General features: G+C 41.0%; 1 pseudogene; it reads left to right on the top strand.

Annotated features, from left to right (window-relative positions):
• The first annotated feature begins 887 nt into the window (after nucleotides 1–887).
• LOC106612147 (transcription factor COE1-A-like) overlaps nucleotides 888–12,953 on the top strand; it is a 143,057-nt pseudogene continuing 130,991 nt past the window's right edge.

Here is a 12,953-nt window from a genome sequence, read left to right as displayed (position 1 = left end):
AACTGACTGCCACAACCAACCATAGAAATATAATCCATAGATGGCAGTTCCCATTCAAGTCAGTACTGGCAGACATTGCTGGGGTACCCATTTTAACAGTAAAAGAGGTTGGATTGTATATATGTCCACAACACAACAAGGTGTTCTATATTTGGCGTGCGTGATGCCCAAATTTCAGTCCTCCCAACTGTAAGTGCTTGTGATAATACTTAATCTAGAAGCTATTGATCTTCAGTATTTTAACTAGGCAAGCCAGTTAAGAACAAATTCTTACTTACAATGACTTCCTACCCCAGCCAAACCCTGAGCCAATTTTGCACCGCCCTATGGGACTCCAAAGCACGGCCAGATGTGATACAACCAGGATTCGAACCAGGGACTGTAGTGACACCTCTTGCACTGAGATGCAGTGCCTTAGACTGCTGCGCCACTTGGGAGCTGCATGTTCAGACAGAAGTAAAACATTTAAGGGAAAAATTTGGTTTTCTTTGCCTAATTTTGGCCAAAGTATTTCCATGTATCGTTGGGTGCTGCAGCACCCCTACTTCCCCTGCTATGGTGAGAGGAGTAGATTATCTGTAGACAAAGTAGAGGTAGTGATCTTCTCTGGTTGGTAATGGGACATTAGATGGCAGTATTGCATTAAAAAAGTGTGCGTGTGTGTGTGTGTCTGAGAGAGAGCGAGAGAGAGAGAGAGATCTCAAATCACAAGGCATGCCCATTGATCACGCACGCACACACACTCTGGTTAAGTGTGGGGACTGTGTGTGCGTATTAGGCTGGGGATGCAACATGGCTGAGTTGAGCACCATCGATAGATGATGATCAACGACCTTGCACGCACTGTGTTTGGGGGCGTTACCCTCCACTTCACCAGACACGCCCGCTTCCCTTCGAGCTGAGTTCACTGGTATTCGGTTTGCCGGAGACGTTCAGAAGTGATTCGTTTGACAAGAAAATACCGACATACCGCAAATCAATCCCGAAAGGACAGGAGCAACGAACGGATCTATCGCCTGGTGGAGGTTTTGCCTCTTCTACGGGACTTCCTTGTTTCCGTCTCCTCGCGCGCTCCTTTTATCTGAGAACAGAGAGATTTCTAAAAAATATATACAGCAGTAGGCTAGAGGAAGAAAGAACACATGTTTGATTGGTTGATGCCTGTTTGTCTTCTCTAAAATATTGTCTCTTTCTTGAAGTGACGTTTAATGATTTCTGGGAGCGCTCCTTGAACCAGAAGACACCCAGCGCCTCTCATCCTCTTGGCTCCCCCTCGTCACTTTCACCTGATGCTCCAGGAGCACTTATCTTCTTCACAAGAGTTGTTGACGCACAGGTCACTAACCCCTAGATGTTGACAGCTCCTTTTCCCCGTCCACGAGCAGACCCTCATATCCTTCATATTTCTCTTTCTCTCTCGTTACTGAGAGAAAACTAAAAAAGAAGTGATAAACATTACGCCTAACCATCTCTATCGCCGTCTGTGTGATCAAAAGCCACGGGGAAGGAAGGAAAAAGAAACGAGAGCGAGAGGGTAATAGTGACTGACGGGAGGAGGAGCAGCCTTGAGTTTTAATGTTTGGGATCCAGGAGAACATCCAGAGGAGCGGAAGTATTATGAAAGAAGAGCCCATGGTGGCCGGGATGAACGCGGTGCGGAGCTGGATGCAGGGCGCCGGGCTGCTGGACGTCAACACAGCCGCCCAGAGGTAAGCCCGACGTGGCTAGCCGGTCAGCACTGGTCCCGGTGAATGGAGAGGAGATGGATCTCTACCCCAGCCCTGTTATCTGAGACGGACCACATGTGTTTAGGGACAGCATTGCTCCCAATGGACTGCTGGTTTTCTTTTCTAGGCATATAGCCTAATTTTGACTTGGGATATTTGATTATAGCTTTTGCATGCAGGCTTTATGTCTGTGATTGAAGCTAGGCTATAGCATAGCCTACATAATGTTTGTATTTCTGTTTTCTGTAGCCTATTAGCTAGAAAGCCTATTAAATCAATCAAAATAAACACTATATCCAAAGTATTTAAACATGTCAGACACAGGCCTAGTTGTACAGCCTAGTTATTAGCACTGAGTTATTTATTTAATGAAACGTAAATAATTATAACGCAGTAAAACAATAATATAAGCATTATTTTTGAGACAGGTTGATTATTACAGTCGACAAAACGTCCCCCATCTAGCATAGGTTATCCATGTAACGTTAGCGACCAAATCCAAACTATTCATATAGGCCAAGGCTATACTTTGACAATTTGTAAATATATGTTTTTGACCCATAACTGTTTTCTGAAATTTGCAAATGACTTCAGATATGACATTTCAGTCTGAATTTATTTTAAAAATTTGTTGAAATGTAAAATATAAATCAAGATATATTGACGATTTCGGGGACCAGAACTTAAGTGTTTTACTCTTTACTTCAATTTTTTTCAATAATTTGTAATTTGTGAACGAATTCAGTGGCATCCATGTGAAAGTTGTGCTAACGGGGCTTGGTGCTACTTGTATCCGCAGCGGCGTGGCTCTGGCCCGGGCACATTTCGAGAAGCAACCGCCCTCCAATCTCCGCAAGTCCAACTTCTTCCACTTTGTGCTGGCTCTGTATGACAGACGAGGGCAGCCGGTGGAGATAGAGAGAACCAGCTTCGTTGGATTTGTTGAAAAGGAAAAGGTGAGATTTCCCAAAACATTATATATTGATTTGACATCTGCAGCAGTTCATTTACATACACGAGGCTTTTTAATATATTGCTTAATTTACTACTACAATTAACAATACAAATGTTGTCTTACAATAATGTATATAATTATGGATTAGAGTTTTTCTTATATTAGTTTGGACCACATGGAAGGATTCCGCTGTCCAAGCTGTTATATTCGATACTTTATGTTGTGTTTATTATTCAAATCCCTGAGCGCGTTGATCATGTGCTCATATTCCAGCGTTTTAAAGCGAATTTGTAGCATCATTTATAGCTATTGACAATATTACAGCACTAACCGTTTTGAATTATTTAAGCAAGTTTGCAAGTGTCACCAGTCAACTCTTTAGACATGCAATTTTCTTCTAGTAGGCTATTATTGCAGTATTAAAATCTAATGTATTTGGTTAAAAACAAATATAATGTATTAGTATAGTATTACAAGCCAGAGTTCTGTAGCCTACCAATAGTCATTTCACTTTTACAAGTAATTTCCATCAGTTCTATTTATCATGAACGTTTTTGAAAATTATTGACATATCGTTTTTTAAAGTTATTATATCGTTTCTGATATTGATATTGAAATATATATTTGTTACATTTAAAGATAATGTTTTGGCCTTTTGTAAATCTGTGTGTGTTGTGGGTTTTGCTCTCCGTGACTTGATTGAGTGTGTGTGTGTGTGTGTTGGCAGGAAACGCCAGGGGAAAAGACCAACAATGGGATACAGTACAGGCTACAGCTCCTATACAGCAATGGTACGGTCAGCACACACACACACACACACACACACACACACACACACACAAAATGAATTTGAATAAAATATATGGGATAAAAAAAATGACAGTAAATGTTTAATTGATATATGAAAATAACACAGATTGTTATTATTATACAAATTATTAATTTAATGTAAGTATTAGTATTAGCCTATTAATACTATAATTTTTAAATATCTACTTTTTACTAGTTTATTCAATAGTCTATGTCATGTATAGTTGGACCTTATGTATGTGGCTCTACGAACAATGGCCTTCTATCTGTTTTAACATGAACCAATCCAGAATAATGTATTTGAATTTAATCTGAAATTGAAATGACCATTAGGTCTATGTTTCTGTGCACATTTGCAAACACTAACAGCATACATACATACAGTACATACAGTGAGTACCAAATATTCAGAACACCTGATCTTTCCATGACATAGACTGACCAGGTCAATCCAAAGGAAAGCTATTATCCCTTATTGATGCCAATTGTTAAATCCATTTCAACCAGTGTAGATGAAGGGGAGGAGACAGGTTAAAGAAGGATTTTCCTAATGTTTGGTATACTCAGTGTATAGGCTAACTATCTGTCTCTCGATGTGTATCTCAAACATCTCTCTTTACTGTATCTCTCTCTCGCTCTCTTTAGGCTATATCTCTCTCTCTACTGTATATATCTCTCTTTACTGTATATATCTCTACTGTATATCTCTCTCTCTCTCTCTTTACTCTATCTCTCTCTCTGTCTCTTTTTACTGCATATATCTCTCTTTACAGCATATCTTTCTCTTTACGGTATATCTCTCTCTCTTTACTGTATATCTCTCTCTTTACTGTATCTCTCTCTCTCTTTACTGTATATCTTTCTCTTTACCGTATATCTCTCTCTTTACTGTATCTCTCTCTTTACTGTATATTTTTCTCTCTTTACTGTATATCTTTATCTTTACTGTATATTTCTAACTTTACTGTATCTCTCTCTCTTTACTGTATATAATCTCTCTTTACTGTATATCTCTCTCTTTACTGCATATCTCTCTGTTTACTGTATATCTCACTCTCTGTCTATAGGTATCAGGACAGAACAGGACTTTTACGTGCGCCTCATCGATTCCATGACCAAACAGGTACCATCTCTTTCATGAAATGTGATAGTGTGTGTGTTTGTGTTTGTGTGTGTGTGTGTGTGTGTTTGTAAGTGACTCACAGGTCTGAGCACATGCAGTGTGGTTGGCGAGAGGTGAAACTGGACTGTGGATGTTGGAAGAGGTGCTGGAAGGGCCAGATGGTGCACTATACTACAGTCTGGCAGACCAACTGCTCACACACGTTATAAGAGAGAATAAATCTCTGTTATATATCTCATGCTACCAGATGAAAACCATTTTGTGTGAGGTTGTAAAGAAGAATCACCACGAGGCAAACTGTTTTACTAACAAACATCTCTGTCCCCCCCTCTCTCTCTCTGTCTCCCTTTCTATCTCTCTCTCTCTTTCCCTCTCTGTCTCCGTCTCTGTCCCCCTCTTCCTCTCTCTCTCTCCCTCTCCGTCTCCCTTTCTATCTCTCTCTCTCTTTCCCTCTCCGTCTCCGTCCCCCTCTTCCTCTCTCTCTCTTTCTCCAGGCGATCATCTATGAGGGACAGGATAAGAACCCTGAGATGTGTCGGGTTCTACTGACTCACGAGATTATGTGCAGGTAAGACGGATAATATGTGTTGAGAGAGAGAGGGAGACTAAAGAAAGGGGGAAAGAAAGAGAGAGAGGGATTATGCAAACATATATTCTCAGTGTGTGTTTGTCTCCCCTGGTTTCAGTCAGATGATCGGTTTATTCAGGAACGGCTCGTCAGTCTGCTTCCCCCTTCCCCTCTACCCAAAATGCAACTCTCCCCAGGTACAGTGGGACCACAGCATGAGAGAGAGAGAGAGAGAGAGAGAGAGAGAGAGATTAGGGAGAGTCAGAGGACGGGAGGAGGAGAGGAACGAGAGAGAACGAGATATACTATGTATACAAAAGTATATTGACACCCCTTCAAATTAGTGGATTCAAGCACACAGCCATGCAATCTCCATAGACAAACATTGGCAATAGAATGGCTTTACTGAAGAGCTCAGTGAGTGCATCAAATTTCTGCCCTGCTACTGCTGTTATTGTGAAGTAGATACGTCAAGAAGCAACAACGGCTCAGCTGCCACACAAGCTCACAGAACAGGACTGAAGTGGAAACGTCTAGGAGCAACAAGGGCTCAGCCACCACACAAGCTCACAGAACAGGACCGAAATGGAAACGTCTAGGAGCAACAACGGCTCAACCGCCACACAAGCTCACAGAACAGGACCGCTAAGTGCTCAAGCGCGTAAGATCAACATGTGGAATGCCAAGCGTTGGCTGGAGTGGTGTAAAGCTTGCCATCATTGGACTCTGGAGCAGTGGAGTGACGAATAACGCTTCACCATCTGGCAGCCCAATGGACAAATCTGGGTTTGGCAGATGCCATGCTACCTGATGCCATGCCCCAATGCATAGTGCCGACTGTAATGTTTAGTGGAGGAGGAATAATGGTCTGGGACTTTTTTTCATGGTTCGGGCTATGTCCCTTAGTTCCAGTGAAGGGAAATCTTAATGCTACAGCATACAATTACATTCTAGACTATTCTGTGCTTCCAACTTGTGGCAACAGTTTGGGAAAGGCCCTTTCCTGTTTCAGCATAACAATGCCCCTGTGCACAAAATGAGATCCATACAGAAATGGTTTGTCGAGATCGCCGTAGAAGAACTTGATTGGCCTACACAACCCCATCGAATACCTTTGGGATGAGTTGGAACGACGACTGTGAGCCAGGCCTCATTGCCCAACATCAGTGCTTGACTTCACTAATACTCTTGTGGCTGAATGGAAGCAAGGCCTCGCAGCAATGTTCCAACAGCTAGTGGAAAGCCTTCCCAGAAGAGTGGAGGCTTTTATAGCAGCAAATGGGGGACCAACTTCAACTCCATATTAATGCCCATGTTTTTGGAATGAGATGTTCGACAAGCAGGCATACTTTTGGTCATCTAGTGTACAGAGAGGGAGAGAGTTTTTGAGTTTTTATAAAACCTTTATTTTATACTTAATTATTAACACAAATAATGGCAGACTGCCTTTTCAGAAATTAAACAACAAATGTGTCATTCCTAAATAAAAATGTGTTGAATTAAATTAAAAAGCATATACTGTATATATACACATTCAACTCATTTCATCAACAAAAAAATAGTTTCCTCTCTCCCACAAAACAAACTGCTCCTTCATAAACCCACTTCTCCTCAACAATGGGAGATCTTTAACAGCCGAGAATAAATCAAAATCCACTTTTCTTCTGGATTTGACTAATCCTTTAAAAACACATCTTACATCCTGCCCATAACCAGTATCTATTTTATGTTTCCTACTCAGAAAAAAATGACATCTATCAAGGCACAAGGCGAGACCCAGATGCAGACACAGGAGGCAGATGGTTGGAGTCTTATAATGTTTATTAATCCAAAGGGGTAGGCAAGAGAATGGTCGTGTACAGGCAAAAAGGTCAAAACCAGATCAGAGTCCAGGAGGTACAGAGTGGCAGACAGGCTCGTGGTCAAGGCAGGCAGAATGGTCAGGCAGGCGGGTACAAAGTCCAGAAACAGGCAAGGGTCAAAACCTGGAGGACTAGAATAAGGAGAATGCAAAAAGCAGGAGAACGGGGAAACACGCTGGTTGACTTGGAAACATGCAAGACAAACTGGCACAGAGAGACAGGAAACACATGGATAAATACACTGGGGAAAACAAGCGACACCTGGAGGGGGTAGAGTCAATAACGTGGACAGGTGAAACAGATCAGGGTGTGACAACATCTTAGCTTGTCCCAAAATAAAATGTAACAGATTTATTTTCTGTTGCTTACTATATTGAAACCCCAAAATTAAACAGTGTTATTGAAAATCTCCCCTACAGCTGTAAAGAAAGACTCCAGTATTTCAAAGAGGCTTTATCCTCTCACATGCCATAAAACAGTGAAAAATGGTTTCTCTTATGTTGCAAAAAAGACATCCATCTCCAACATCTGAGTTAATGACAGAAACAAAAGCATTAACTGCAATGATGCCTTGCAAAACCCTCCATTGCATATCATCAGTGCCCTTTTGTAACGGTGGCTTGTACAATGCTCTCCATGCTGACTTTACCTTGTCACCAAGGCCCAGTTTTACCCTCCAAGGAGTGTATTTTCTATTCTTCAATTTATCTTTATTCAAAACCTTGACACACCCTATATATAAGTCTTTCCCATTCACCTCATCCAAACCCACCTCTTCCAACCCTCTCAAATCCAGAAATAACACCTTTCTTTCTGACTTTGGGATATTTGGTGTAATCCGTAGTCTTGGAAATGGGGCATTTTCATTTTGTACCTTCTTCTTGTGATTATTAAGCATTAACCACTCTTCTACTGACAGAGCCTTCCAGCAGCTTCACAGCAGTTGTCCGACAATCCTTTCTGACCTCAACCCCAAATGTACAGCCGCCCGTCCTCCATCCATTAAGGTGGGGGCCCAGCCATGGCCATGAACTGTTTTAGGGTGATGATTTTGCCCTTCACCAAAATTGTCCTCCCTTACACCATTACAGCCCCCCTGGCAAAGCCATGATCCCCCCAGACCATTTTCCAATCTGTAAAGCACATTTTTTTCCCCAATTTACCTTTGCAGAGGATATTCCCCTAAACCGCTCAACCATGAGACTCAAACTATCCACCACTGCTTGATTTTTCACAAAAAGTACTACATCATCAGCATAGGCTGAGAGACGAATAGGAGGAATATCCTCTGAAAGGTACACCCCTTCAATGTGACTTCTATTGCTATTTAGTAGTGGCTCTATAGTGATGGCATATAACATTCCTGACAAAGAACACCCCTTCCAAATACCTCACTTTTAAGATCGGCCCCTTTTTTCAAATTTTCACCTAAAATGACATATCCAAATCTAACTGCCTGTAGCTCAGGCCCTTAAGCAAGGATATGCATATTCTTGGTACCATTTGAAAGGAAACTCTTTCAAGTTTGTGGAAATGTTGAAGGAATGTAGGAGAATATAACACATTAGATCTGGTAAAATATAATGCAAAGAAAAAACCAACCGTTTTTTCATATTTTTTGTACCATCATCTTTGAAATGCAAGAGAAAGGCCATAATGTATTATTCCAGCCCAGGTGCAATTAACATGTTGACCACTAGATGGCAGCAGTGTATGTGCAACATTTTAGACTGATCCAATGAACCACTGCATTTCTGTTCAAAACGTTGTATCAAGACTGCCCAAATGTGCCTAATTTGTTTATTAATAACTTTTCATGTTCAAAACTGTGCACTCTCCTCAAACAATAGCATGGTATTATTTCAATGTAACAGCTACTGTAAATTGGACATTGCAGTTAGATTAACAAGAATGTAATCTTTCTGCCAATATCAGATATGTCTATGTCTGATATTTACCCACCAATCCTGAAGAAGTTAAAGGGAGCACTCAAGCCACCGTTAACTTTCAGTACACTTTCAATGTCACCATATATCACCCTGATCATGGCAATAAAACCAGAGCTGAAACCAAATGCCTCAAAAGTGTGCCATGAGTATTGATGTTCAACTCGGTCAAATGCCTTTTCCTGATCAATTGAAATGAAACCAGCATCCAATCCAAAAAATCCACAATCAGGGAAATGTTATTCCCTATCTGCCTGCTGGGAACACAGTAGGACTGGTCCGTATGTATGATTTGCCCCATCACCTCCCTCAACCTGTTGGACAAAGCCTTGGACAGGATCTTATAATCAGTGCACAATAAAGCCACCGGCCTCCAGTTCTTCACCTCCCTAGGTTCACCCTTTTTGGGCAGTAGGGTGAGGACAGCCCTCCTGCAGCTTATCGGTATTAACCCTCCGGTCAAACTATCGTTAACTACTGCTAGCCAATCCTCTCCCAACATGGCCCCAAAATACTTTAAAAAGTAAACGGGAAGCCTATCAATGCCTGGTGCACTTCCATTTCCATGCATTTGAATGCAGTGTATAGCTCCTGCAAAGACAATGGTTGCTCTAGCTCAACCTGAGCTTCTGCAGCCACCTGTGGGAGCCCATCAATAAATCCTGTGTCACTGTTTAATTCTCTTTGTACTTCAACTTGTAGAGGTCAGCATAGAACTATACTGCCCTCTTTCTAATTCCACTGGTAGAGCTCAGCATATAACTATACTGCCCTCTTTCTAATTCCACTGGTAGAGCTCAGCATATAACTATACTGCCCTCTTTCTAATTCCACTGGTAGAGCTCAGCATAGAACTATACTGCCCTCTTTCTAATTCCACTGGTAGAGCTCAGCATATAACTATACTGCCCTCTTTCTAATTCCACTGGTAGAGCTCAGCATATAACTATACTGCCCTCTTTCTAATTCCACTGGTAGAGCTCAGCATATAACTATACTGCCCTCTTTCTAATTTCACTATGGCTAGTAAACTCTTGTCCAACAGCTGATTTGAGGCAATGAATAATTCTTTGTCCATTCTTTTTCTCTAAACCAAAGAAAAATTTGGATGAGGCACCCTTTTCAGAGATTCCCTGAAACTTACTTCTCACCAATGCCCCCTGTGCTCTGATAGCCAGCAGGTCTCTTGAGGTCCTGAGTGTGGCCTCGATCTCCTGTGGGCTCAACCAACGTCAGGAGTTCCACTATTTCAGACTCTAGGGCGTTTATTGATCTGGTGATGTCTCTGGTGACGTTCATCCTGTACAGAATTGTTGAATCTGGATTATCCCTAAATCCCACCACTGTTGAAGGGATACAAAACTGGCCTTTTGAGACCTCCACCTCTCCCAGAAAAAAACTAAAACATTTCCTGAAGTGAGCATCACTCAATAAAGTTATATTAAAATGCCAGAATGCGCTTTGGGGTTTTATAGCGTTAATGAACACTACCTCTGTTAGTAAACAATGGTCAGAAAATCTCACTGTGGTTATCACACTTGACTTACAGACCTGAGATTGATGCTCAAAACAATACAACCTATCTTACCTGGCCAGAGAGATGGTGTTCTCTCTCACATGGGCTAATGTGTACTGTCTCGTGCCTCAATGTTGGCTCCGCCAAATATCACACAGTTCATGTGTTACAATAAGACATTTTAAAAAAGTCCTTGAGGCTATATGAGGTTCCTTGTGGTTTCTATCTAAATCACTGACTGTGCAGTTAAAATCCCCAGCAAGAAATGAATCATCGTCAGTGTTACATTTCTCACTGGTATTAGATAATGTCTCTAAAAAACATACCCTCTCAACTACCACCTTGGGGCAAATGTATTTATTAAACACATAGTGATGTTTTCATACCTTGCTCTAATGCTCAACTACCTCTTCAACCTTATATGACAAAGGCAAATACCCTTTTGAGAACTACATACCACTGTCCCCCCAACTCTTGTTGCCACAACTTCATTTTCAATATTACAAAAAAAACTAAATACAGAGTATGGGACAGAAAACACATCACTTTACAGATTTAAGGCTGCGACTGAACTCTTTAATTTCCTTCAGAATTTAAATCACCTGTTACTCTCGTGACAACTTTCTTCAGTCTAGCAATTTCAAGGCTTGTCAAACCTCCCCGCGTTATTTTTGACATCAGAACCTTTGTAGATTCAATAAACAAATCACTTTCAGGAAAAACATCTGTTACATAATCCTGCATATATTTCTTCCCATTTGTCAATTTCAGAAATTGATGTACCTTCTCAATCCCATACCTCCCTTCCACCCCATTTCTCTCGCTATTTTGTTGTGATGCGTCAGATGACTCACTCTCGCTATCCTCCCCAGAGGGAAATAGCACCATCACTTCAACCTGTTTATCCTCAACTGATTTATCAATCTCTACTTCCTGTTTATCCTCAACTGATTTATCAATCTCTACTTCCTGTTTATCCTCAACTGATTTATCAATCTCTACCTTCCTCTTAGAATGAGAACCTTAATTTCAATCTCCTGTTGAACTCCAATTCTCACCGGCTCCCCTCCCTCTTTGCTCTGATCCACTGTAAAAGCCCCTGTAGTCACACCACTCTCCTTTCCTACTTTTCCAACCACATCTGCCCACCTTCTCCCTTCCCCTTCCGCCTTAGCATGTTCATCCCTTCGCGGTGGTGCATTAGCTGCACCAACACTAGAGCTGCTTCCGGGCTCTGCACGCTTGTTCTCGGGACAATAACATACCAAATGTCCCTCTCTTCCCGCAGCCATAGTATTTAATTGATTCATTAAAAGCATTGTGCACAATTAAATCTGTCAATCTTAAAACTGAATGCTAAATTCAATTCGTCAGTATCCTTCTTTAAAATCATGTGCACTAATGAGACACGACATGTTTCAGGAAAGGAGATTTGCATCCAAAAATAACCTTTTTTATTGTAGATACAAGTTGACCATGATGAGATAACTCTCGCTCCAACACTTAATCTCTAACAAATGGTGGCACTTTAGAAAGTATTACTTTCTTTGCCGGATTCATAAGAGGAAATACTGACGTCTGTGTATTTGGTACGTTATTGTCCCGAGAACGAGCGTGCAATACAACATCATTCTCAACTATCGTATTCACCTTTTCAATGGAATCTAAGCATATCCTCTCTGGGCTAGGTGGGACGTTTGTGTCCCACCCTAGTCAACAGCCAGTGGAATCCTGTGGCGCGATATTCAAATACCTTAGAAATGCTATTACTTCAATTTCTCAAACATATGACTATTTTACACCATTTTAAAGACAAGACTCTCGTTAATCTAACCACACTGTCCGATTTCAAAAAGGCTTTACAACGAAAGCAAAACATTAGATTATGTCAGCAGAGTACCCAGCCAGAAATAATCAGACACCCATTTTTCAAGCAAGCATATAATGTCACAAAAACCAAAACCACAGCTAAATGCAGCACTAACCTTTGATGATCTTCATCAGATGACACTCCTAGGACATTATGTTATACAATACATGCATGTTTTGTTCAATCAAGTTCATATTTATATCAAAAACCAGCTTTTTACATTAGCATGTGACTAGCATGTGACTAGCATTCCCACCGAACACTTCCGGTGAATTTACTAAATTACTCACGATAAACGTTCACAAAAAACATAACAATTATTTTAAGAATTATAGATACAGAACTCATTTATGCAATCGCGGTGTCCGATTTTAAAATAGCTTTTCAGTGAAAGCACATTTTGCAATATTCTGAGTAGATTGCCCGGCCATCACAGGCTAGCTATTTCGACACCCACCAAGTTTGGTACTCACCAAACTCAGATTTACTATAAGAAAAATTGGATTACCTTTGCTGTTCTTCGTCAGAATGCACTCCCAGGACTTCTACTTCAATAACAAATATTGGTTTGGTTCC

Source organism: Salmo salar, chromosome ssa09, assembly GCF_905237065.1.
Source record: "Salmo salar chromosome ssa09, Ssal_v3.1, whole genome shotgun sequence".
Lineage (NCBI taxonomy): Eukaryota > Metazoa > Chordata > Actinopteri > Salmoniformes > Salmonidae > Salmo > Salmo salar.
This window is presented reverse-complemented; position numbering and strand designations above follow the sequence as displayed.